Source organism: Lissotriton helveticus, chromosome 1_1 (assembly GCF_964261635.1).
Source record: "Lissotriton helveticus chromosome 1_1, aLisHel1.1, whole genome shotgun sequence".
NCBI classification, from domain to species: domain Eukaryota; kingdom Metazoa; phylum Chordata; class Amphibia; order Caudata; family Salamandridae; genus Lissotriton; species Lissotriton helveticus.
This window is the reverse complement of record NC_136057.1, coordinates 234,046,212-234,070,789: the sequence shown is the minus strand read 5'-3', so window position 1 is coordinate 234,070,789 and position 24,578 is coordinate 234,046,212. Positions and strand designations below refer to the sequence as shown.

Genomic DNA, 24,578 nt, shown 5'->3' with positions numbered 1-24,578 from the left:
GGCGGGACTAACTTGCCGAACACCAATCAGAATGCAGCATTTTCAATTTCGGCCAATTAATAAGATAGCCGGAAAGTGGGCGGAGCTTCCCCCATGATACTGTATAAAGCATCCCTCGATGAGACGGCGCATGCGATGCCTTGGCCGAGACCTAAAAATTGGGTTTTTTGATTCAGCATGTTCCTGAAAACTGGGAAAATGGTGACTTTAGCACCTTTGCTGATGCCATTTTTAGGGGAAAAAACAGACACTTTTATCCAGAGCACTTTTCTCCTATTTTACATCAAAATTCACAATTTATCTAAGTTTTGTCTATTTTCTTGGTCCTCTTTAGAGGACTCCTCAAACCCTGGTACTTTTAATATCCTCATAATGTTGGAGAAAAGGACACGAATTTGGCATGGATACCTTATGTGGGAAAAAATAATGGGACCCTAAGCGTTAACTGCCACAAAGAACCAACAAAAAGGGTTCAGCAATGGGGGGAATGAGGATCCCCAGCAGTTAATGGGTTAAGGAATATGTCGGAGTTGAGACTGGTGTGAATAAGAGGGGGATGAAAGACTAGATCTCTCTCACAAGTCTGAAAAGATAAGGCATTTGCCTAAGGGGAGCAAATTAAGAAAAGGGATCCCTGTGGAAAGCACTGTGTGATGGATATTGATGACTATGGCCAGAGGAAAGATCTGAATAGGATCTATCTTTCCATTTAAGCACTAATGAACCCAGTATGTGTAGTGTTAGTGGTACGGTTTCCTAGTTCTGGGGTCCCATACGTTTACCAGGAGATAGGAAGCCACACTTGAAATACCAGTCCCTACTCCTTTATCCATTATGCCAGCCAGCCTATCAAGGAATGATGGGTGTTGAGGTTTGGGAAAGGGTTCCCTTCTGTATCTGTTAGGAGGTTCAGGGTGGACAGGAGCAAGCAACGTGAGCTGCTGTCAGGAGGGGGATGAAACCAGGCTCAGGGCTGCAAGAATTTTGTTGCCAGGACTAATAGAGTTTTTCAATGGCAAAGGTGGAGAAGAACAAGTGGAATTAGGCAAATGGGGGGAAATAGCTACCCCAGAAGTGGGTTTCGTAATGATAGTAACACATCCTCTTATCAATGTTCCCGGTCAAGGTGGCAATTTACAAATCTTTGGGGTCGTCTGTTGAGTCAGGAGGTGACACAGTCCAATTTCAAAGTGCCTCAGAGAGAGAAAATAATTGAGAGGATTTGATTGTCTATCATAGTTGCTTAAGTTGCAAAAGTGGTAGGAAAACTAGTCTGCTACAGACTTGGAGCAACTCAGGAGATATTGTCCTCGACTGAGAAGTTCCTTTTGAGGGAACAGTGTAAGCATTCTAGATCTAGAGAGAAAGGGGCCACAGTCTTCGATGTGATTTGGGATCCCCTCAGTTTGACTGTCCTTAGCGGGGGGAAGGTTGGTAAGGGTGGGATACGAAGTGCTTCTTTCTAGCATATCTAGTCACCTAGTAAAATCCAGAAAATGGCCCTGGCAGTTTAAAAGTCCTGTCAATGCCCTTTCTAGGATCAGTGCCAGGAGACAGATGGAAAGAGACCATATTAGGATTCACCTCAGGGGTGGAGCAAGCCTGGTGCACTAACCTAGAGAGCCTGTCTATTAGTTTGTAAAGCAAGTACATCAAAAATTGGGCCAAGTGATCAGTGGGAGACCATTTGCAGTACTAGGGGTGGTGTTAGACATCCTAGTAAAAAATAAGCTCCTCATTGACTTCCAGGAAGGATGTGTTTTTCAAAGCGAGAGAACAGCTGTGCTGGTTAGTGCTCATTGTGGAGGATCAGTGTGGGTTTATTAATACAAGATGTTTGATACCAAATATCTCAGTTATCAGTGGAGCCATCCTGTAGCTGGGGAACTCTTTTTCACCAGAGTCCAGCACATGCTTTACAATGGCTTCCCTGAGCACTGGCTGTAATGGAACTGTCCAGCACAGGGGTATATCTTCTTATGCAGTAATGCCCACACATGAAGTATAGTGCGCCCTGCCTTAGAGCTGTAAGGCCTGATATAGAGGTAACTTATCTGTACTGCATGCAGCGTCTGTAGGTCTGGCACACAGGGAGGTGTGCCATGTTGTGTCTTCACTTTTGTCTGTACCAAGATACGCAGTCTACAATGGCAGTCTGCATGACTTAGGTGAGGGGTTCTTAGGGTGGTACAATATGATCTGCGTCCGTTAGGGACCCTCCTTAGTACTTCAGGCCCTAGGTACCAAAAGTACCATTTACTAGGGAGAAACGGTATTGCCAATTGGGGTGCAATTTCATAGTTTTAGGAAAGAGATCTATCTCTGGGACCCATTGCACTTCCAGTCAAAATTAACTCAACACCAGGCAAAGAGTGGGGGAAACAATGTCGAAAAGGGGCATTTTCTTACAATGAGTTTTTTGGTTTTGCCATCGGTAGATTGCTCTTTTGTTCTCCTCTGACCACAGCATTGTTTATAAGAAAAGGGTGCCACATTTAAACAACACCAGTTTGAACGTATTGGTCAACAGTAAAAACTAGAGCAGAAATGTACAAGATACAGCATTGATCTTGACAAACATTGATAACTACTATGAACAATCATTGGCAGTGCCAATCGGTATCGCTTGTATGTTTGTAAATGTAAATAAGACTTATTGATATTTACAATGCTTGCTGGTATTTTGTAGTGTTTATAACATTATTATTGCATTGGGGCTTATTCTCAAGGTAGGAGACATTTATTTCAGGAAATATCATCAACAGACTGTGCCTGGTTGTTGGTGTTTTACTGTGGGAAGTTTGTTGAGAGTTTGTTTAATGTTTAATGTAATAAATGGGTGTGAACGTAAATGAGTTCAGTCTTGGTAGATATTCATAGTGTTCTAGGTGTTTAAATGTATGTGTTGAAGAACTTTGGCTTGCATGTATAACTGCCTATTTCGTGGCAAAAAGTACTTTGTATATATCAGTAGCAACTGAGGTGGAGGAGTGTCGCCCCACTGACTTCAATAGGAAAAAGAAAATGATAGCGTATTATTATCATCATTTTCTTTCTATCATTGAATATAGTGGCTCCCAGGATGGGGTGGGGCTGGCCAGAGCAGGGAGAGGAGTGGTTTGCATTCCTTAAGTGTGCAGGACTGCATGGCCGGTGCTCTTGGGCCAGCAAAACAATCCTGCGCACTTCACATCTTCCCCACCAGGCTGCATGACACATGCAAGGAACATGCAAAGCCTCAAGTCCCCGTCTGAATGCCGTAGTTCGAGTAACATGTAAATCCTCCCAGTCCCCGTCTGAATGCCGTGGTTCGGCGCTTAGACCAATCACAACGCTGATCCTCTCCCGATCAGTAGCAGCCGCTACTGGTTCATGTGTATTACAATCCTATATTGTAATCACGCTGCAATGTTGTGTGTATAATGGTGAGAAAAATGTATGCTAGTTTAGCATACTGATGGCAAAATATGCAATCAATGCAGCACCTCACACTGACACTCTAAAATTAAGGCTACCTGTTTTTCGTTTTTATGGAGTTTTACAGATAAATACAGACAGAAAACAATGTGTTTTCTGTCTGCATTTATTTTTAAAAGTTGAGAAATACAGAAAATGTTGCTGCTCTTTCATGAATTACTGCAGAACAGCTGAGCAGATGGACAGCATGGGAAATTAAAAAACAGGATGAAATTTCTTTAAATAACGTAGTATCTATATACATTTGTGATACAATGTTTGTATTTACCAGTGGATGTATTGTTATGTAATATTTGGCAGCTTAAATAGCTAAAACACGACAGACATCAAAGTATGAGTGTGCGTCTATCAGTTAAATAAATATGAAAATATAGTTTTACACCTTCATTTATACGCAAAACGCAAAATAAGTATAGATAAAATGGTCAAAAAATAAATATGGATAAATACAGACGGAAATGTAAAAAAAAAATACCATAAAATCGGGAGCCCTATCTATAATCTACTGATGCCAATAATTGTAGAAACAATCCAGGCAAATAAAGATTGAATCCACCACAAAAGGGAAAATGTCACAAAAAAGAATGATTAATCAGTGAAATTAAGTGGACTCCACCAATTCAAATAAATGCATCATGCTGTTTAATAATATCTAATTATCATTGGCCTTTTTGACATACCTAATAAAAGAATACTTGAAAAAGGCACACAAGAGATAGTAACACATCCTCTTATCAATGTTCCGTGTCAAGGTGGCACAGAGAAATTACTTAAGTAATAAGGTGATACTGAATCATCTTAGGTTACCTTTTAGGTCTAGCTAAAGGCAGTTTTGGCTGAGTGATTGACATCATGCCATTAGTTCATGAAAAAGTACATGACGACATGTTTTTCATTGATTCCCTTTGTTAGGTTGCCTTACGCATTAAGGGTGTGCCATTTGGTGTATGGTTACCCTGTCCCATTTCTGTTGCCTTTAGCTAATGAAGGTAGGGCTCACGTACCCTTTTGTTAGTCCGCAGATGATGTAAGGCTTGCAGTTCCAAGCCAATGTATTTTTTGATGTTCTTTGTTGTATTTATTTTACTGACACAAAAAATAATAATTGCTGACTCAAGGCTTTTTGTTTAGGACATGCATGTGTATGAATGCCTTAGCATACAGTGATATTCACTAATCACAGTTGCACATTAACTTGTTTTACATTGCTCTCATCATAAGACATTGGTGGGTTTAGAGAGGACTTATCTTGTTCACAACGTCAAAGCATATAAATGTTAGAGTAATTAGACACAGGCATATTAGACTAATCATTCACTACAATGTTTGTTTTGTATGCCTTTTATGTTTAATGCTAATGCACACGTCATCTTCAAACTCCATATCATAACATACTTTAGTCAAGGTATAGCACATATCTGCTAATGCAGTTGGTTCTGCAAAGCATCCTACTCTCATCTTCCATATTGTTGTGGTCCAAGATGTTGTTAATATGTTATGTTCCTTGTTGGATAGCTGTGGCAATACACAAAATGGTGCCCAGATAAGGGGCAGATTTATCAAGAACTCACACAGCGCAACTTAGCCAGTCACTTTGCTGCACTGCGTGAAAGGGCAAGAATGTGTCATATTTAACATTTTACGGCGCATTCCTTTCTTTTCCTTGCGCTGCCTTGTGTCAATGCAGGCACACTTGCACCATGGTGCAAGGGTGCCTATGTTATAAGCAAGGGATGTATGACATCACAACGCATGCTTTTACTCCGCATGCCATTACAACGCACTTTTTACAACGCAAGTCGTTACAACGACTTGCGTTGGGGGCGCTGGATAGTGGAATAGTTTAATTTTCTATTCCAACTCCAGTCCCCGTGGATAGTAGGGAAGGTGTTGGATAGAAAATTAAACTATTCCCTATCCTACAGCGCCCTCCAGTGCAAGTCGTTGCAACAAATTGCGTTGTAATAGCTGCGTCGTAATGGTAGTGCGGAGTGAAAGTTGCGTTGTAAAGGATGTTCCCTGTAAGCAAGATTGTTATTGTGCAGGAAGGGATACCTTCCTGCACAAAAACAATCCTCAGAGGCACTTTTCTCTTGCTATGTGTGCTGCAGAATGCAGCACACATAGGAAGAGGAAATAAGGAAGAGAAATAAAGATATTTCTCCAAGTTACTCTTCACCTGGGAAGGCGTGGCATTTTGGTGCATTTCCAGGTCTACCAATATTGGTAAATCTGGGAATGCGCCAAAATCCATAGGTAGATGCATGGGAACAACCACACTCCACCCATGGAACACCTACCTGGAGCAGAGTAACACAACGGAGTAATTTGAGCTATGTTGACTTACCCTAGATGCATCACGTCACTCGGGGCTAGAGAAGGTGGCCTTGGATAGCATGATAAATCTGACTTAATACTTAATACTTGCGTTGCCCTTGTGCCCCCTTGTTTGACGCAAGGGTAACGCAACTCAATGATAACTATGCTCCTCACTGTCTAACTAACTGATGATGTGTAAGTCATATGCAGGTAGAGTCACCTGCTTCAATCTTAGAACATACCATTAAGTGGGTAGTGTCAATATTATAACATTTGTGCACAGTAGAACTGAAGATTGAATTTTCAGACTATTTGCTCTGGTGAAATAGCCCTTAAGTAGAACAATTTGCCAATTTCCATATCAGGTCAGTGTCATTATGTTTGTCCTAGTTTTGGTATCCACATCTATCTCTGTAGGCAGCTGTTGCAAAGTCATGGTGTGCCCCATTTTCTCTTTTGCTGATTGGTACTGGTGGTAACTGACTCTGACTGTCATTGAGCTCTACCTAACCAGGCCCTGAGCCAGTACAATGCTGAAAACACAATCAGAATACAGTGAAAACACCCACATACACTAGGGTGCACTATGGGTAGGGTACCCCTATGATTGTCATGACCTCCCCTATAAGGACCTAGTACATAAACGGGCAGGGGGATTAACACTGTCTTTATGTTGCTAGTACATAATTAGACATGGTAGTCTAGATGCCAGCAGCCTTTTCTGCACTTGCATGTGTGCACTGCTGAAGCCTGTGGTCAGTTTAAAAGCAGCCCTGTTTTGCAGGACTGCTTTTAATATGTAAATTGTGCCCAAACTTGACTTTGGTGTTTGGGGCAGTAAACAATTGTTAAACTACAATATGTAGGCATATTGGGTACCCTCAGTGTCTCCCCTAGGTGTCACAGGGGTGGGAGGTGAGGTATTTATAAGGAGGGCCCTTATAAAATAGGTTTTTATGGCTTGGGTTTAGTCAAATTGATCATTTCACTTCCCACATTGTAGTAAAGTGCTTCCCAAAATCGACTTTTGTGCTAGGAGCACTGTGGAGTGAGGGTATGCAATATTTTTACACATTCAGAACAGTCTCCCCTATGTGTCCTAGGGATGTGGGTCCTGTAGATATAGGCAGGGTCCTTTTAAAAGATGTTTTATAAATCCTGGTGTTGGAGCAGTTGTCCAATTAATTTTTCTCATTGCAGATCGCTTGATAAGGGCACAGGCACTTAATTTTAAAAAAAAATAAGCACAGGCGAAATGTATTGGTGGTACTGTAGACCAGAAGGCCACACATTTTAATTGTAGCTACGTTTTAGCTGGTTTTTATACAAAAGGTACTTTTAAATTGCAACCAACTAGGAGAAATAGGAGAGGTACCACATTGATAGCTTGGCTTCATACTAGCCGCCTGGAGGACCAGTTTTGCGTCCTCCTGTGGACTCTTACCAAGCACCTTGTTTCCTGTAATTTGAGAATTGTTGGAGGTTTATCAAAATGCAGTGCACCTTGATTAATGAATAGTGATACAAAAATGTAGTGTATGCACTTCATTGAACTGTGTTTTAGCTTGTATTTTATGTGTTTGTACTGTTTAATACTGTACTTTTATGTTTTTTTTAAAAACTGACATAAAGTTGATGATGATGGTGGCTAAGTTTCAAGAACAAATGGAAGGTGCACTCGTAGAAAGTTAGACACGCAAGCAAGGGGAGGAAGACATACACGTGGCAAACATTTATTGCCCGAACACAGACAACCCCAGATTTTGGGAGGGGATAACGCGCAGACTAAAAACACATACCACAAAACGATCTCATGGTGGTTGCCGGGGATTTCAACATCGCGCTTGACCACACTTTAGACAGACAATCACACAGCCACTCCCAGCTCCCGACTGCGCACAAACACGTGAAAGAACATGTGAACCAGTCTCAACCTCAAAGACCCATGGAGACTCCAAAATCCTGACAATAAAGACTACACCTTTTACTCCAACCCGCACAACTCATACAGCAGGATAGATTACATACTCATCACAGGGACACACACACACACCTAATAGAGGACACAGCCATCGCACCTAGACTAGTCTCAGACCACTCATGCATCAGCTTGAAGCTGAGTGGATGCCACAAGGAGGACATCCCCCGTAGATGGAGGTTCAACAGTGATGTCTTGAAAGACCAAGAAAATAAATCCAGAATAGAAGAGGCAATTAAAAACTACCTTATCCATACCGACACCAAAGACACGGACCCTAGGATCATATGGGATGCATTGAAGGCGACAGTAAGGGGGACAATAATAAACATTAAAGCCAAAATCAACAGAAACGCAAACCAACATCTGACCCAGCTCGAGCTTGACATGAAAAGACTAGAGAGGACACATGCAGGAGACACAATACACAGCAACACTACAAGATCTCACTAAGAAGAAATATGAATACAATAGAATACTGAGCGAAAGACCTGGGCTGTGGGTGAATGAATACAAGTCGATTAACCTATGCGAGGCAAATAGAGCAGGGAAACAACTAGCCTCATACCTTAAATATAAGCAAAGACAATTCACAATCTCAACTATCACGGACACACACAGCAAAACTCACACAAAGCACAAACAAATCCTGCAAACATTCCAAGAGTTCTACCAAGACCTCTATAAGGAAGATCAAGCCCTAGATCGGCAAGGAGTTGCAGGGTATCTAGACAAACTGCGCCTCCCTAAAATTATGAACAACGAGGCACAGTCGCTGGGTAAGGACATAAATGCAGCAGAAATAGAGATGGCGTTCAGATACCTGAAAGACAACAAGGCACCAGGCCCAGATGGATACACAACAGCCTTCTACAAGGCACTACTACCATCTCTGATGCCGACCATGTAAAAGGTATTCAACCATTGCACTAATGAGGGACTAGTATCCCAAACCATGTCAGAGGCAAACATAATCGTCATACCGAAGAATGACAAAGACCAACAACTCCCCAAGAATTACAGGCCCATATCCCTAATTAATGTGGACTGCAAGATATATACGAAAATTCTTGCAACGAGATTAGTCAACATTTTACCAAAGCTGATTTCTAACTCACAGGTAGGATTTCTAAAGTCCCGTATGTCGCACGACAACACTAGACCCCTTTACCACTTACTCAAATGAACCTCCAAATCAGATGAACCGGCGGTCATTACACTAGATGCCGAGATAGCGTTTGACAGAGTATCTTGGGACTACTTGGAAGAATGCATGCGGACATTTAATCTGGGGGAAGCATACACTAGGAAGGTAATGGCACTATACAGAGACCCCAAGGCATGCATTGTAATAAATGGGGTGATCTCGGGGCCCTTTGCTCTTCAGCGTGGTACAAGACAGGGCTGGCCCCTATCCCCCTCGCTCTTCCTGCTAGCCATGGAATCTCTAATCAGGGATATCAAGGTAAACAAGGAAGTGAAGGGGGTCTCCATCGACGAGGTGGAGGTCAAACTAGCTGCGTATGCGGATGACATCCTCATTGTGACTGAACAACCAAAGAGCTCCATCGCGGCACTGAAAGGATCGATTGAAAAATACTCAAAACACTCAGGGTATAAACTGAATAAACACAAATCAGAGTGCAAGCCCCTCAACACACACACGCACAAAAAACCTTGCGAGGGTCGGGTCTGGCCTGGCAAAACGGGGTTCATCAAATACCTAGGAATTCTCTTTGGCAATGACCTTAAATCGACACTAGACAATAATGAGACTCGTCTGTTAGCAAAGACAAAGACTCTTCTAGAGTCCTGGTTGCCTAAATTCATCACATGGTGGGGCGGAGTAGAAACAATCAAGATGATGATCACACCGATGGTTAACTACTTACTGAGCATCCCGCTCATGCTTACGGATGATTTCCACTGCAAGCTTAACAAATTAAAACATTTATATAGAGAGACAAAAGAGCCAGGATAAGTCTAAAAAACTAAGATTAGATAAGAAACTGGGGAGGGTGGGGGGCTGAATCTAGCAGACTACAGAACCTTCCAAACCGCATTCATAGCAAAGCAGGGCACGTCCTGGCTGTCACCCCCTCAGGAATACACGCTGGTATGGCTACAAATAGAAAGAGCCATCCTAGACAATCTCGAACCAATTGCACTACTCACAGCCAATAAACACACACACATCACTAACCCAATATTCAAGAACACAAAAGCGGCCCTGCTCAAAATAGATAAAAAAATGGAACACAGTATAAAGGACTCGAAGTGGGAGTCCTTATGGGTGAATAACAAGATTAAATACAAAGGGAAGCCCCTAGCCATAGAGACTTGGAGGACGATGGGAATCTCATTCCCAGCCCAACAGGAAGAGGGGGCAACCCTACCACATTCAACACACTAAAAGAGAAACACAACCTTGCAGACGTCGAGCTCTACAGCTTCCTAAAAATAAAAACAGCTCTAACAAAGGCAAACTTAGCCAAACACAAACCATCAATTATACCATATATGTCGAGGATCAATAGAGTAGGTCACCAAGTATCGCACCTTTATGAACTTCTTCGCCCTAGATCCACCAAAATCAATGACAAACCAGCAGATACTGGACAAAACAGCACAGCACCACACTGTACGAACATGATCTGGAACTCCTCTGGGCCTCCCCCTCAAGGAACAAGATAACACCAGCTCTGGCCCAAACAAATTCTGGCTCTTACACAAAACAGGGTCCGTGACCAATGCTTGAACAAGAAAACAATTCAATTTTCACAGTGCGTGTTGTATCTGATTTCACAACACCGGTAACTAATACTCATATGTAGCTGAGTACATGCATTAAATCTCTCCTTATGCATGTAAGTTCCAATAGAACATGAGAAACAGAAAAACAGAACGGAACACACAGATTAGAATGATTGCTAAAGCCAAATTCGATTTAAACAGGTATATCCACATTTATTTTGAATATACATGTAATAACAATGAACATAGGTTGCACGCAGAAGGGAAGGGGGAAGGTAAAGTAGTGGTGGTGAGTATAGGAAAGTATAAATCATAGAATAAAGGTAGAACAAATGAATATTTTGCATACACTGGCAACTCAGGGCCAGACGAAGGACAACCTGTCCACAGTTGAACTTCAATTTACATGTAATCTGTAAATTATTATAAGTATTCAATACATTTTTAGAGATTGGTCCAGGTCTGAGTGGGGAGAGCTTCGACGTTTCGACTCGACTTAAGGCAAAGAGAGTTGATTGCGGCCTCCGCTACGAGTCTTCATCAGGACAACCGTGGCAACCTATGCGTGAATGTTAAAGTTTAGACTGGGCGCTGTCTGTGTGTGTGGACATGAAAAGGCAGTGTGGTAAGACTACTGACCTACACCTGGTGCCAGGCCTGGCAACACTGGTGATGGATCCGGTAATGAGGTTGGCCAATTCAGCCAAGGAGAAAGATTCGGGTAATAGCGACGTCAGTTCACAGTTAATGGACTCCTTTTCAACGGTAGGTGAGGAAAGGAGAAGTGGCTCGCTTCCTAAGGAGAAAGAGCCATAGAGGATGTAAGTAAGTGGCAACGCGCAAGGTACTCAAGGCAAGCGGCCAAAAAGGGACCAGAAGTAATGCCCGCTACTTGCTAGCCACGTGCGAAGCCGGTAAAACAACCCGTGAATAATAAGTGGCCCCGTGGAGTGAGGATACCCGATACAGTAGTGCGGCCCCCGGAGACTTGACAAGTGACAATCCCTCACACCCCGTACAATCATGTCATGCCTCGCAGGAAGGTGCTGGTTCAAAATACTTTAGTTCAGGGACACGGCTCATCCATCCTGCTCGGCGTGCAGCTTAGCACAGAATGGGAGCGCGCATTGAGACTGTAATAAACGTCGCTCGGTGGACGTGCAAGACGTGCACGTTGCCGTGCGGTGATCGAACACCGAAAGGCAGATCAGCATTCGGGTAATTGGTACACTGTCAGAGGTTCGATCAGTGTGCTCAGGGTAAACAAGGGGCTGAGCTCGGCCCGGGGGAGGACAGGTGCCACCTTCACATATACATAAGTGCAATAAAACAAACACAATGGGTCAGCAGTTAACAAAAAATAGTTACAGAGTACATTAAAAGACGCAATTGGCGGTCTATGTATATATAGATGTAGATGCCTCCTGTAGCATTGCAACCAGTGTGTAGACATTCAACAGACAATTATATACATCTATAAACATATACCTAAGCCAAATGGATGAGGTATAGAGGCATTATGGACGTATCAAGAGAGAGAGAGAGGACTAACTAGCTAGTCCTTGTCCCCGAGGGTTTATATGTATCAACAAAGAAGACTAGCTACTTATGACTTTATGGGTTGGACTCTGACTCGTTTTGTCAGCTGGCACCTTGTTGGTGTATTCATGAAGCCCTCACCCACCAACCTAGTTGGTGGCATGCTTCATCATCGGGCCCACCCAGTAATACCTAATGTGTCCCAGGTGTGCTACAACGCCTGATTACAGCGGAGCTGGTATATTGCTGAAAGTGCAGTGTTGGGGTTTAGTGACGTGATAGTTAAAACGGCTTGGCGGGGGTCCCAGTACCCGAGGGTAAATTAAATTTTAATGACCGGGCCACCGTCAGCGGTTAAAAATAAGGCAAGAGGATGTTAGGTGGTGAGTTACGACCTCCTACATCCATTATCGGTCGACATGTTTCAGCCAGTGCCTTAGGATTAATCTGGCTTTCCTCAAAACATATTAAAAAGGTGTTGGTGCAAATTAAAAAAGTGATGGGTGTAATACAGACTATGTGTTACTCGCTAAGGTGTTTTTCTAGGTGTGAGAGGGGGATTCCCTTCTCATGCATACCTTCACATAGAACAATTAGGACATAGACAAAACATATAGGTAAGGAGAGTCACTTGGCAAGTTGCTTAAAGTCATACACACACAATAAATGGCCGATGCTAAAGTGCAAGGTGGGTAGACTAAAGTCGGCCAAAGTGTAACGGTGCTGGTGGTACCGTTAGGGTGATTATCATCATCTAATTTAGGCTAGGTGAAACTGGAACACGGGAATCACACACAATGATATACAGTGTGATGTGTAAGGCGTAAGGTAACTGCTCTTACGCAGAGAATTAGCAGCCGATGCTTCCTGGGGTGAAGCGACAAGGGGATGACCTTGTGGGGAGAAATGGTTGGCCACTGGGAGTTAGGAGACCTGTAGGGAGAAAGAGTGCTTACCCAAGATTTTTGTCCAGGGGTCGTCATACTCACAGTCTTTCTGGTCAGAGCCTGCCGTGTACCTGTAGCACCGTCTTCACGTTCCGCTGATCAGGGCGTAGGTTGTCTGTCAGTTTATATAGGCGTGTTAAAGATTGTCACCTGGAAGGGGGAGTAAGGGTAGAAAGACTGTGCGCATTGGAGCGCGTAGAAGGCGCAAGCGCGATGGCAGACGCTTTGCATTCAGTTTGGCGCATGCGTGGGTGGGGTATACTCGCGCATTTGCTAAGGAGTTGTCTAGGCATGTGTAACAGGCGCATGCGCGGTGTTACATGACATGTCTCTAAAGTCGGGGAAATTACGTATTTAATGCATTTTTAGCCTGTGATGGAGTTCCAGGGAATGGCATTGTTTAACCCTTCATTTTGTGAGGAGAGGCGGTAAATCCACCTTTTCTCTTTGTTAAGCAGTTTTTTCTCATTGTCCGCCGCATTTTCAGGCAACTGCTCAATTACCGTCCAAGTTATATCATTCGGGTGTGGTGCTGAGTGATGAAGTGGTTGGTCAGTTTGCTGATATTCTTTTTGCACTTGATGGTGCTTCTGTGTTCCGTTACTCTGGTGCGTATTTTGCGTGTGGTCATGCCTATGTAGCGCAGGCCGCATGTGCATGTGAGGAGATATATTACATTGCGTGAATTGCAATTGGTGTGACTGCGTTGGGTCCAGACTTTGTTGGGTTCAAGTTCCAGGGTTTTGGTGTGTGGTGTGTGGTGTGTGGTGTGTCTCAACACGTGGGGCCTCCCAAAAATCACCGGACACTTCCCATGCAATGACTGTAGTGTGTGTCACCTCACAAAACACACCAAAACCCAATGCTGCTAACTCTTTTGTTTTAAATAGTTTTACGCTTTATACATTCTCCAATACACAGGTGTTTATTGTTGATGATTTTCTCTTATATGACCCAAAGGTCAGGGTTTCCTCATGTAATATCTGCCCAGTTTATATCTGTTTTTGATTATATCCCAACTTGCTCGTCAGGCTTATCATGTACAAAGTGCTAGGCTACTATACCTGACTTTAACAATTTATTAGTGTTAAAAAGGGCATCCTTGGCATGGCTTTTCCCTAACCTTTTGCCTTCAGACCTCCTGTTTTTGCTGACTTTGTTTTTGCTAGCCTCAGGACTCTGCACAATTTACCACCCCTAACCATTGCTAAAGTGTTTGTGCTCTTTCCCTAAAACATGGTAACATTGGCTTATACTCAATAGGCTTATTTCATTTATTTATAAGACCCTATTAAAATACACAAAATGCGCCTAGGGCATGTAAATTAAATACCACTAGTAGGCCTGCAGCATTGATTGTGCCACCCACTTACGTACCCCTTTAAACATATCTAATGCTGCCACTGCAGAACCTGTGTGTGTAGTTTACACCGCCATTTCGATCTGGCAAAAGAAACTTTTTGCAAGGCCCAACCCTTCCCTTTAAATACATATAAGTCACCCTGAAGACAGACCCTAGCCAGCCCCACGGGCAAAGTGCAGTGTATTTAAAATGTTGAACATTTACTTTTAGGTTTTACATGTCATGGTAGTGAAAAACTCTTAAGCTCATTTGTCATTACTGCAAGCCCGATCTCTCCTATGGGATAACATTAGGGTTGCCTTATTACATTTTATAAGTGTAATTTCCACCTTGGATGAGATGACTCCTTCAAGTATGGTGTCTCTGTAATCACAATTTAAAATCTGGAATCAGAATTTAAACTGCAATTCGAAAAACGCCACTTTTACAAAGTTTCCTTTACTTGCCTTAGTCATCTGATGCCTGCAGACTCTCTCAAATCACATGACTGGGTGTAGTCCTGGACCTTTCCCAGTTGTCTTCGGAAGCAACCACAGCATGAGAGAACACTCCTTGAATGCTACAGACGACATGCGCACCCTCCTTGACTGAGGCTAAACTGCAGCCCTCATCCTACTGGACCTCTGGGCAGCCTTCAACATGGTCTCCCATCGCACCCTCTGCGCAAGACTCCACAATGCCGGTATCTGCGACAAAGCCCTAGAATGGATCTGCTCCTTCCTCACCGGCCCGAACACAGAGTCAGACTTACCCTGTTTTACTTAGAACACACAGAGATCAGCTGCGGAGTGCCCCAGGGATTCACCCTGAGCCCCACCCTCTTCAACATCTAAATGGCTCTGCATGCAGCCAGAAGCCACGGACTCAACTTGTCTCCTATGCTGATGACATCCAGCTGATTCTCTTCAAACCCACAGCCGTCAAGAGGAACTTCCACAAGGGGATCAAGGCAGTCGCCACCTGGATCAACAACAGCTGCCTCAATCTCAGCTCAGACAAGACCAAATGTCCTCATGCTGCACTCCACCGCCTCCGCTTGGAGCAACTCCTCTGGTAGCCCGCAGTGCCCGAAACCCCCACAACTACAGACCACCCATGTAATCGTGGCATCATCCTGGACTCCTTGCTCTCTATGAACTGCCAAACCAATGTTGTCTCATCCACCTGCATCCACATGCTCTGTCTACTTTGGAAGATTTTCAAGTGGATCCCCACCGGGTCCAGGAAAACGGTCACCCATGCACTCGTCAGCAGCAGACTGGACTACAGCAATGCACTCTATGCCGGTATCACCAAAAAGCTTCTAAAGAAACTACAGAACATCCAGAACACCTCCGCCAGACTCATCCTTAACATTCCCTGGCCACATCACCAGTCACCTGAGAGATCTCCACTGGCTCCCGATCAACAAAAGATTTACCTTCAAGCTCCTCACACATGCCTACAAATCCCTCCACAATGCCGGACCCGCATACCCCAACCGCCGCCTCTCCTTCCACACACCCACCAGACATCTCTGCCCCACCCAATTAGCCCTGTCCACAACCCCACGGATCTACAAGACCACAGATGGAGGTAGATCCCTCTCCTACCTCACTGCAAAGAACTGGAACTCCCTACATCTACATCTACGGCAATCGCAGTCTCTGCTTCAATTCAGGAAGGACCTCAAGGCCTAACTCTTTGACTGAACCACCGATCCACCCCCCCACCAGCATCTGGATACCCTAATGGGTGAGTAGTCACACTTTACAAGAACCCTGATTGATAGTTGCCATTTGGGCTTTGTGTATTCCTCGTAGACATCCACACACAATGGGAGTTGACTATAAATCAATAGGCTGTGTCCTGTCTTCACACAAAGAGCTGCATATCCCCTGCAATTAGTCTGGAGCCTGGGAAGGGAAGACACGGCATCTGTGCACTTCAAAGGCATACCTCTAGAAGCTTCTCCCCACTTCAAAGGCATTACTGTGTATAAAAGAAGGACATCAGAAACCACCACTTCAATACACTACTGGACCTGTGGATACTCTACCAGGAGGAAGGGCTGCCGTGCTGCTGAAGGACTGCCCCTCTGCTGGACTCCTGCTTTGCTATGCTGACCTGCTTCCCTATTGCCTGGGTGAGAAGGACTGGACCTGCATCTCTTGAACCCATAACCCAGAGTAACTCCAAGGGGGAGTTGGCTGGCCTCCTGATCCTACGCCTCAGGGACATAACAGGATTCCAACAACCATGCACCTGCACCAGGACTCTGCCTTCTGTGAGTCTCTGCTGCCAAGTCTGCCACCCCAGTCCTGGACCCTTGGAAATGGGCCTAAGGTGCTTGCAAGTGGAACTGATGCATCTTCTCTACTGAGCAGCGCATCCCCAAGCAGGACCTATGCATCTTCTCAGCTAAGTGTCGCATTCCCAAGCAGAACATATGCATCTTCCCATCGCAAAAACCCACATCACCCCCGCAGTCCTTAGAACCGACACATCGCATATGGTTCTGTACATCTACAGCCCAGATCCTCACATACTTTGTCAGCAGCAGTCTCAATGACAACAGTGAACTCTGCATCACAGCTTCTTAGAAACAGAGCAACACAAGCTGCGCGCCGCATCCCGGATGTCAGGACTTCACATCGCACGCCGCATCTGGGGGGATCCTTGACAACGACACAACAATATCATGCACCACAGCCTCGCCCCATTTAGGAACTGACACATCTCTGTGGCTGCACTGTGCATCTTCGAAGCGGATACACATGATGCTCCACAACCAGGATTTAAGGTACTTTGTTCAGCGAGCCTAACTGGATCCCTGTAGCCAGCCCATGCTCCATCGCAGTTTGCCTGAACTTGTCTTTGTCCCTTTCTGTCGCTACCAGATATGTCCAGTTGGCAGTTTCTGCTTTTTTGTGCTATTTTTACTAGAAACTTCAAAATTCAATAGCTCCAGTTGCAGTAATTGAATTTGTGTCATTTTGGTCTTGTTTTAGGTATTAAACATCGCTCTAGTGTTCTAAACCTGGCGTTAGACCTGGAAGCCTTAGGGTGGTCTTCCCCCAAACTTTTGCCTGCTTGCCTCTAGTTCTGCTGATCTTTTTTTGTTAGTTTTAGGACTCAGGGATCTTTACCACTGCTAACCAGTGTAAAGTGCATGTGCTCTTTCCCTAAGCATGGTTTGATTGACATAACAATAATTGGCATATTTAGTTTACTTACAAGTCCCTAGTAAAGTACACTACATGAGCCAAGTGCCTGTAAATTAAATGCTACAAGTGGGACTTCAGCACTGATTGTGCCACCCACTCAAGCAGCCCATTAAAACATGTCTCAGGCCGGCCACGGCAGAGCCTGTGTGTGCAGTTTCCACTGCCATATTGACTTGGCATTTAAAACCCGCTGCCAAGCTTAAAACTCCCCTTTTATTGCATATGTCACCCTTAAGTTAGGCCCTACATAGCCCATAAGGCAGGGTGCTGTGTAATTAAAATGTGTTTTCATAGGTTAACATTGGGGATTCCTTGTTTCATATAAGAAGTGTAATTCTCCATTCAACAGAGGTGAGCTGTCATGATAAGTCCTCTATAAAGATAAAGTCAAATGTATCATTGCAATTAAAAAAAAATTCCACTTTTAGTAAGATAGTATTTTACTGCTATTAGCCGTGTACCTGCAGCCTGTCTCCAATACATGCCTGGGGTGTGCTCCTCTGCACAAGCAGGAAGGTCTCCCACCTTGCCCATGCTCGTGCAACACCTAATATTAGCTGTGTAATCAATATAAAAGATAAAAACACTTTTTATAATTAATATTGAAATCATAACTCAAAAGAGAACACCCTGCCATCCCACTTAAACAAATAATAACCCACCCACTCCAAATTATAAGTACCCACCACTTTCGCTAGCAAATCTGCTTCAGGAATTTGAATGCTGTCTGCAGAACTGTAACTTAATTTGTGTCTCTTTGAGACTGGCATTGCTTCCTTATTGCTTTTTAGGTCTTGCTTGCAGGCAGTGTGCATATTCTGTCGCTTGTCAATGACTGTTCCTTAAAAAAATGTTTTGTAAGTGTGAATTGTGGTATGGGCTGGGGTTGGTCACTTCACCCCAGTATCACTTGCTATCAGCTGCAGGTATGCGCTGTGGGGCTGGGTTGGGTGAGGAAGGATATCGACAGAGGAGGGAATATGAATTATTTTCTTTTTTTTATTTTCCCTATTCCGTTGTCTGTTGACTCCCCGCCCTACCACGCTTACCTGCACGGACCGCCTCTGCCTGCTATACCAAGTACGGGGAGCTGTTTCTGGGTGGAGGGCTTGGCTTTGAAAGTGAAATAACTCCTAGCAGCAGCTACAGAAACTGTGTGTTGGCGACTGCACGAGCTGGCTTCATGAGGGTAGCAAAGGTTGTTTGTGAATTGCCAAACTTTCTCTTTTGCAGATCACTTGGCCCTGTCTTATTGGATCACTTGTTCTGTGTAGCTGTTGTACATCATAGACCATGATTACAACTTCTAAAGACTCCTGTGTTGAAATGGTCTTCTGGGATGAGCCAGGTAGGTGGTGTCTGCATTAACACAATGTGCAACAACCAACGGCGGACCACAATAGCCGCACTTCACTGCTGAGTTCCTCCTTTGATTGTCAGAAGTTAATGAGAGATGATGTGCACATACAACTCCTGCACCTGCCGCTATTAGGTGCAAATTGCAAAGCAGAATAGCAACTGTATACACATGGAGAGGTGCGCTCCCAAGATGTCTTTTCCAAAAAGTAAGACTGATCAGCTGTGAAGTAATGGAGATCCGTGATTCCTGGTTCCCCAATGGTTATGAGTCAAGTAAGGGACCGAGATGCGTATATCATCGGCAAAGATACGTAACAAAGGAAGTGCATAGTATTGCGTCTTATAAGGGCCTCCTTGATAAGGGCCTGGTGTTTAACCTTGTGTGCCATGCATAGATGTTGGTCATTCTCAGATCCAAAGTCAGAGTCATTACCAGTGAGATTAAAATTCATCTTTCCCCGATCTATTAACATACGTTTAAACTGTTATTACAAAGTAGCAAGTGATCTCCATTGTGCTCGTGTTTTCAATATTAATGTGCACAATTTTTAATTTACCGGGGATAAAACACTATAGATTGACCCATCTAGTCAATATAAAGTGTAGCTTCATTCACTTTCAAATATGCAATTTCCCTGTTTGCTGCTTTGGAACGCTGACATTTGTACTAATGCTCCTCTACAGGTGAGAAATGGGAGCAGCTTCACCTCTCCTCGAGTAGCTGCAGTGCACATTGCCCTGCAAGCAGTGGCATGGCAAGGGGGGAAGATGAGGACCCCCTCGTTCCCCCGACCCCTAAATGCAGCTGTCGCTCGCGGAGGCAGCAAGAGCAGGAATCACCAGCACCCTCCCGCTCTTACATTTGGATGCCTCGGGCGGCCTAGCGCAGGGACCGCCACGGGCAGCAAGAGGCCTAGCTACGCCACTGCCTGCAAGTCCCCCACATTGTTACCCATAATTTCCCCCTGCCTACATTTCTTTTGAACCCGACTTGTATATATTTGCAAAAGATCCCTATGCCAATGAAAGGCACACACTGCCAGGTGCACAAAGTATGAATGGAGATCCCTTGATTAAACTACTGAACATAGGGGACTGGCACTTGCTTTCTTCTCTGTTCAAAGTCTCTTCTTCACTGTCCTCTTCTTGGTCCACCTTCACATGATCAGGCCAAAAAAGCAAGTTCCCTCCCCGCAGATACGAAAGGGCACCTGAAAAATACAGTGCTTTGGAAATTTGTAACCCCCTTTCCAGTTGCAAGTTTGACATGTATGGTTTTATGAATGATACCCTGCAGGGAACATGGCTATCAGTGTCACTGGTTACAGATGTCCTTCCCTCCAGGTCAGGCGGATCCTGAACCTGGCCTCCCAACCTTGGGTCTAAAACCTTTGGTGGAATACTTGCCTGGCACTCCAGGACTTCTGGGGACTCACACACTATCCCCCTGAGGCTAACACATGACTCATATGTTGTGTGACCATCTGTCTTGCGCAGATCTCCCGTACCCTGTCCATCTGACAGTGCGCGAAGGTCCCCCAAAACAGAATTGGTGTCACCATGGTCATTCCAAGGGAACGTAGCCGAACTGGCTAGTCCCTGACCCACTGGTTCTTCCACTGGGGAACCCATCCCCCATTCACTTCTCACTTCGGACTTCTGTGCCCTCCCAACTGGAGTGGCACTGCCGGACACTAGAACCACTGGAGCTCTATTTACAGATGCTCCAGGTCCTCTAGACACTACGAGATCCTCTTCAAATGGACTAACAGGACAGCCTAGGCCCCCAACCTGGTGGTCCCTAAAGAAACCATCCAGGCTCTGAGACAGGGCTTTGGGCATCTGGGGACTCTCTGTCACACACTCACTCCTACTCCACTGAGACAGGTCGTGAGCCCCTACACCCCTCTCACTACTCTGGGACCTAGCTGGGCTACTCTGAACCTCTTCCACCACGCTGGGCTGGAAGATACCTGAACCACTACTTTTGGAATCACTCACCAATGACTCTTCAGAAGCTCTGGCCCTTTCCCAGTGGTCTGCTTCATCTGCAAGCTCCCAAGGATCAAAGGTTTCATACCTCAACAGGTGCTGGCGCAACTCCAGCCAACAAATACTGAGCATTTGCTCTTTGAGAACCATATTGAGCAGTTCCTCAAAAGTCGGTTCCGTGTTAAGCTTTACCCAATTGACCAGTGCATCATCACATTCATTCACAAACTCCTCCCAAGTCTGGTGAGACAGTTTCTTACTGCCCCTGAATTTCAACCTATACTCCTCTTCTTGGGAAACAGGTACCATACTCTGGGAACTGGGAATGGGACTTACTGCACTGAAGTCTATATTGCAGGACTTACTGCACTGAAGTCTATATTGCAGCCACCACTGGTCTCAACCCTCCCTGGGGAATCCAGAAAACTATAACTGCTATCAGGGGATAATCTACCCTCCAGAGCTAATTTCTCTCTGGTGAAAGCACTCTCAGCCTCCTCCATCCTCTCCTGCGCTAAGACCCTCTCAGTCAGTTTCAGTTTCATAAACTTTATTCGATAGTTGTAGAAAAACATCATAAAAGTATACAAGTAAAAACATTGCATGTATAAAAGTTACAAACAACAGGGGAAGTACATGCCATACCGTTTGCTTAATAGGTGCGTATAGTGTTAAATAAATCTGATCTTAACATTTTAATTGAAAACCATACTTTTTCTTGCTGTAATAGATTTTAAAATAAAAGTTGCAGTGAAAAAACAAAGGTCCGGGCTAGCAAGTGAGAATAATAATTTCATAGCGTTTCCTGTAGTGTACGTAATATATTTCAGAAACAATGGTTTAAGGTAATAAATACGCAGAGCTTTATACAATGGACAAATTAACAGAAAATGCAAGGTACTTTGTTTAGTGAAACCGTCACACGAACAGGGGACAGTAGAATGACATTTCATTGTGGGGAATGCCACCAAATTGTGTACAATGCCGAGTCTAAGTCTTGTCAAGACAAATTGATGGGACCGTCGGCTGATGGCATTAAGGTACATCGGTATACCTAAAGCATCGTCTCTAAGAGAATAATAGAAAACATGAGTTGTATATTCTCTTGATTCTGCTTTTCGCCTGTTGGATTTAGCCCTCAGAAATTCAGCTTTAATCTCATATTTGGACAAAGTGATAGTACATGCAGGATCTTTATCCACATCCATACCAAACAAGTCGTTAAAGGTTGAGATCACATACTTTAGCCAAGGAATTTTATAAGCTTTTTCCAGGTGTAAACAATCTTTAATAATTTCCTTGGTGAAGCTAGTTTCAACCTTAGTCCAAATAGATTTCCAAACCAATAATGGTCTCAGTCCGATCAGGTCAGTTAGATAATCTAGCCCTAGTTCTATGTGGGTTAGATCGGTAGATGCCGATGGTGGGAGACAGAGTAATCTTTTGAGGAGCCGATTTTCCAATATTTGCAAGTCCTTTTGGTTCCGATGACCCCAGACCCCAGAGCCGTACAGTGCTATTGACGTGCATCTATGTTTGTAAATATTCAGCATATCGGGTATACGGCGGCTCCCAAGTTTTGAAGCAAAACGAAATACGCCTAAAGAGGCCTTCCCCATCCTTGGACCCTCTCAGTCTCTAGCTTTGTTGTTCAAGGCCCAACGCTTTAAGACTCAATTCTTGAGCCCATAATGCCTTTTTTCCTCTAAGGCTAGCTTCCTATTCTCCAACTCCAATTTCTGAGCTTCCATATGCTCATAGCTCTCCTTCTGGAGTTTCTCTAAAGTCAGCTGATGCTCCCTTTCATCCCTCCTATCTACCCACTCCTCTGGGGACAGGGAAAGGGATGAGGCACTGCCTCCGACACTGGACCCAGCAAGGGACTCCCTATCTATGAGGTCTTCACTATCTACTGGCATCCATGCACTGTCATCTTCTCCCTCCTCTTCAGACTCTTCAGGGCTCCCCACAGACCCACCACCCTCATGGCGGGTGGCCTGGGCCCTTACCTCCTCACTGCGCTCAAGATCCCATTGATCCTTGTGCCATAGGATCAGGTTGTTCTTCAGTTTGGACTGGGTGTCTGACTCACCCACCTCTATGTCTCTCTCTTCACAGAACCTTATCAACTCTAACATACTGTATCTAAACAGACCACAGAAATCAAAAGCATGCTCCATTTTGGTGGATGTTCTTGAGAAAAGTTTAACACAATGAACCTAGGTGTCTGAGCTAAAACAGGAGTACACAATTCACAAAGGACACCTTTATGGGAAGAAATAATGGAACTACAAAAAAACAATAATCCTCAAAATGTGATTATCTAATTGCAGAGCTTGTAGTGCAACCAGTTGTTGCTGTGGTTTTGCACAAACATAAGTCCAATTCCCACTGCTGATCACCAATGTTAGAAATGGGATTTCTGGTTGGCTACGGCTTGCGCCAAAGCCAGGTAGAAACCACCACTCTAGTCAGGGCAAGGGAGTTACACGCCAAGATAACCCCTGCTCACCCCCTTGGTAGGTTGGCACGAGCAGTCAGGCTTATCCCGGAGGCAATGTGTAAAGCGTTTGCGCTACTCACACACACAGCAGCAACACACTAGGCACACAACAAAAAGGAACTCCACACAAGGTTATATATAAAAATAGCCTTTGTATTACCATACACATTAGATCATAATAACACAGATACACAGTGCCAACTGGCACTGGGCAGTATGTACAGGGGATTATATACACATAAATCCTTTGTCTCAGGCTGCAGGGCAGGGGGAGAACCAGTCGCAGCTGGTTCTGGAGCACTTTGTTGTGCTCAGCACCTCTCCCTATTCACAGGACAGGCTAGTGTCATCAGTCACACCACAGGGGGCGGAGCCAGCATTGTGTAGGGAAGGCCCAGCCCTATTCAGGTACCAGGTGCACTCCTCCCTGCCATCAACATGCAGATCTCTCCATTCACCACCGGGGCAGACCCATCCTGACTCCTGAAACCAGCACACCAGCCAGCTCCAAATTTACATTGACTGCACAGACATGCCAACTTCTAGAAGTGGCACTTCCACACCAGACACATTAAATCCACGCACATCATCGCGCAGCATTTATTCTCACGAGTTTGCACATACCAAACTCGCCCCTGCACTCCCCACACATCAGGAACTACCATGGACACACATATCCCCCATGCATTCCTATGGGAGGGCAGGCCAATCTCACCACACGCACTCAGAGTGTGCACGCACTTTACACTGGGACACAGTGTTAAAGTGCGCAGAAGCAAAAAAAACAACCAACACCAAGTCACATTGAAAAGCAAAAAGTTTAGGGGTGAACCTGCCAAAAGGGCCAAGTCCAACAGTCCTTACTACTACTGGTACACTGGTACACTACTCTGCCGTGCAGATTGCATGCTCAAGTAAGGTATCCTACGCATGTTTGCTGAGAAGAGAAGACTTTCTTTTACTATCTCATGTCCAATCAGTAAAACAAGAGAGTGGCCATGGTCACGTTGGATACCACCAAGTTGTGTCTTCTGCTCTTCATTTCATCTAGGCCTAGTATTATATACATATCATTAGCAGTTGATGGTGAACTGATTACAGTGCACCACGGCTGGAAGGAAGTGTGAGGAGGAAGAGGAGG

General features: G+C 44.5%; 1 protein-coding gene across 2 annotated transcripts in view; it reads left to right on the top strand.

Moving 5' to 3' along the window:
• Nucleotides 1–24,578, top strand: part of LOC144768669 (proto-oncogene Mas-like) — a 108,759-nt gene that overhangs the window by 31,415 nt on the left and 52,766 nt on the right. Inside the window, exon 1 of one of the 2 annotated variants that reach the window (XM_078652510.1) lies at nucleotides 18,816–18,931. The exons of the other annotated variant lie outside the window; for it this stretch is intronic. The gene's annotated coding sequence lies outside the window, so the exon portion shown is untranslated. Of the gene's footprint in view, nucleotides 1–18,815; nucleotides 18,932–24,578 lie in introns of those variants that run through there. 2 annotated transcript variants of the gene reach the window in all.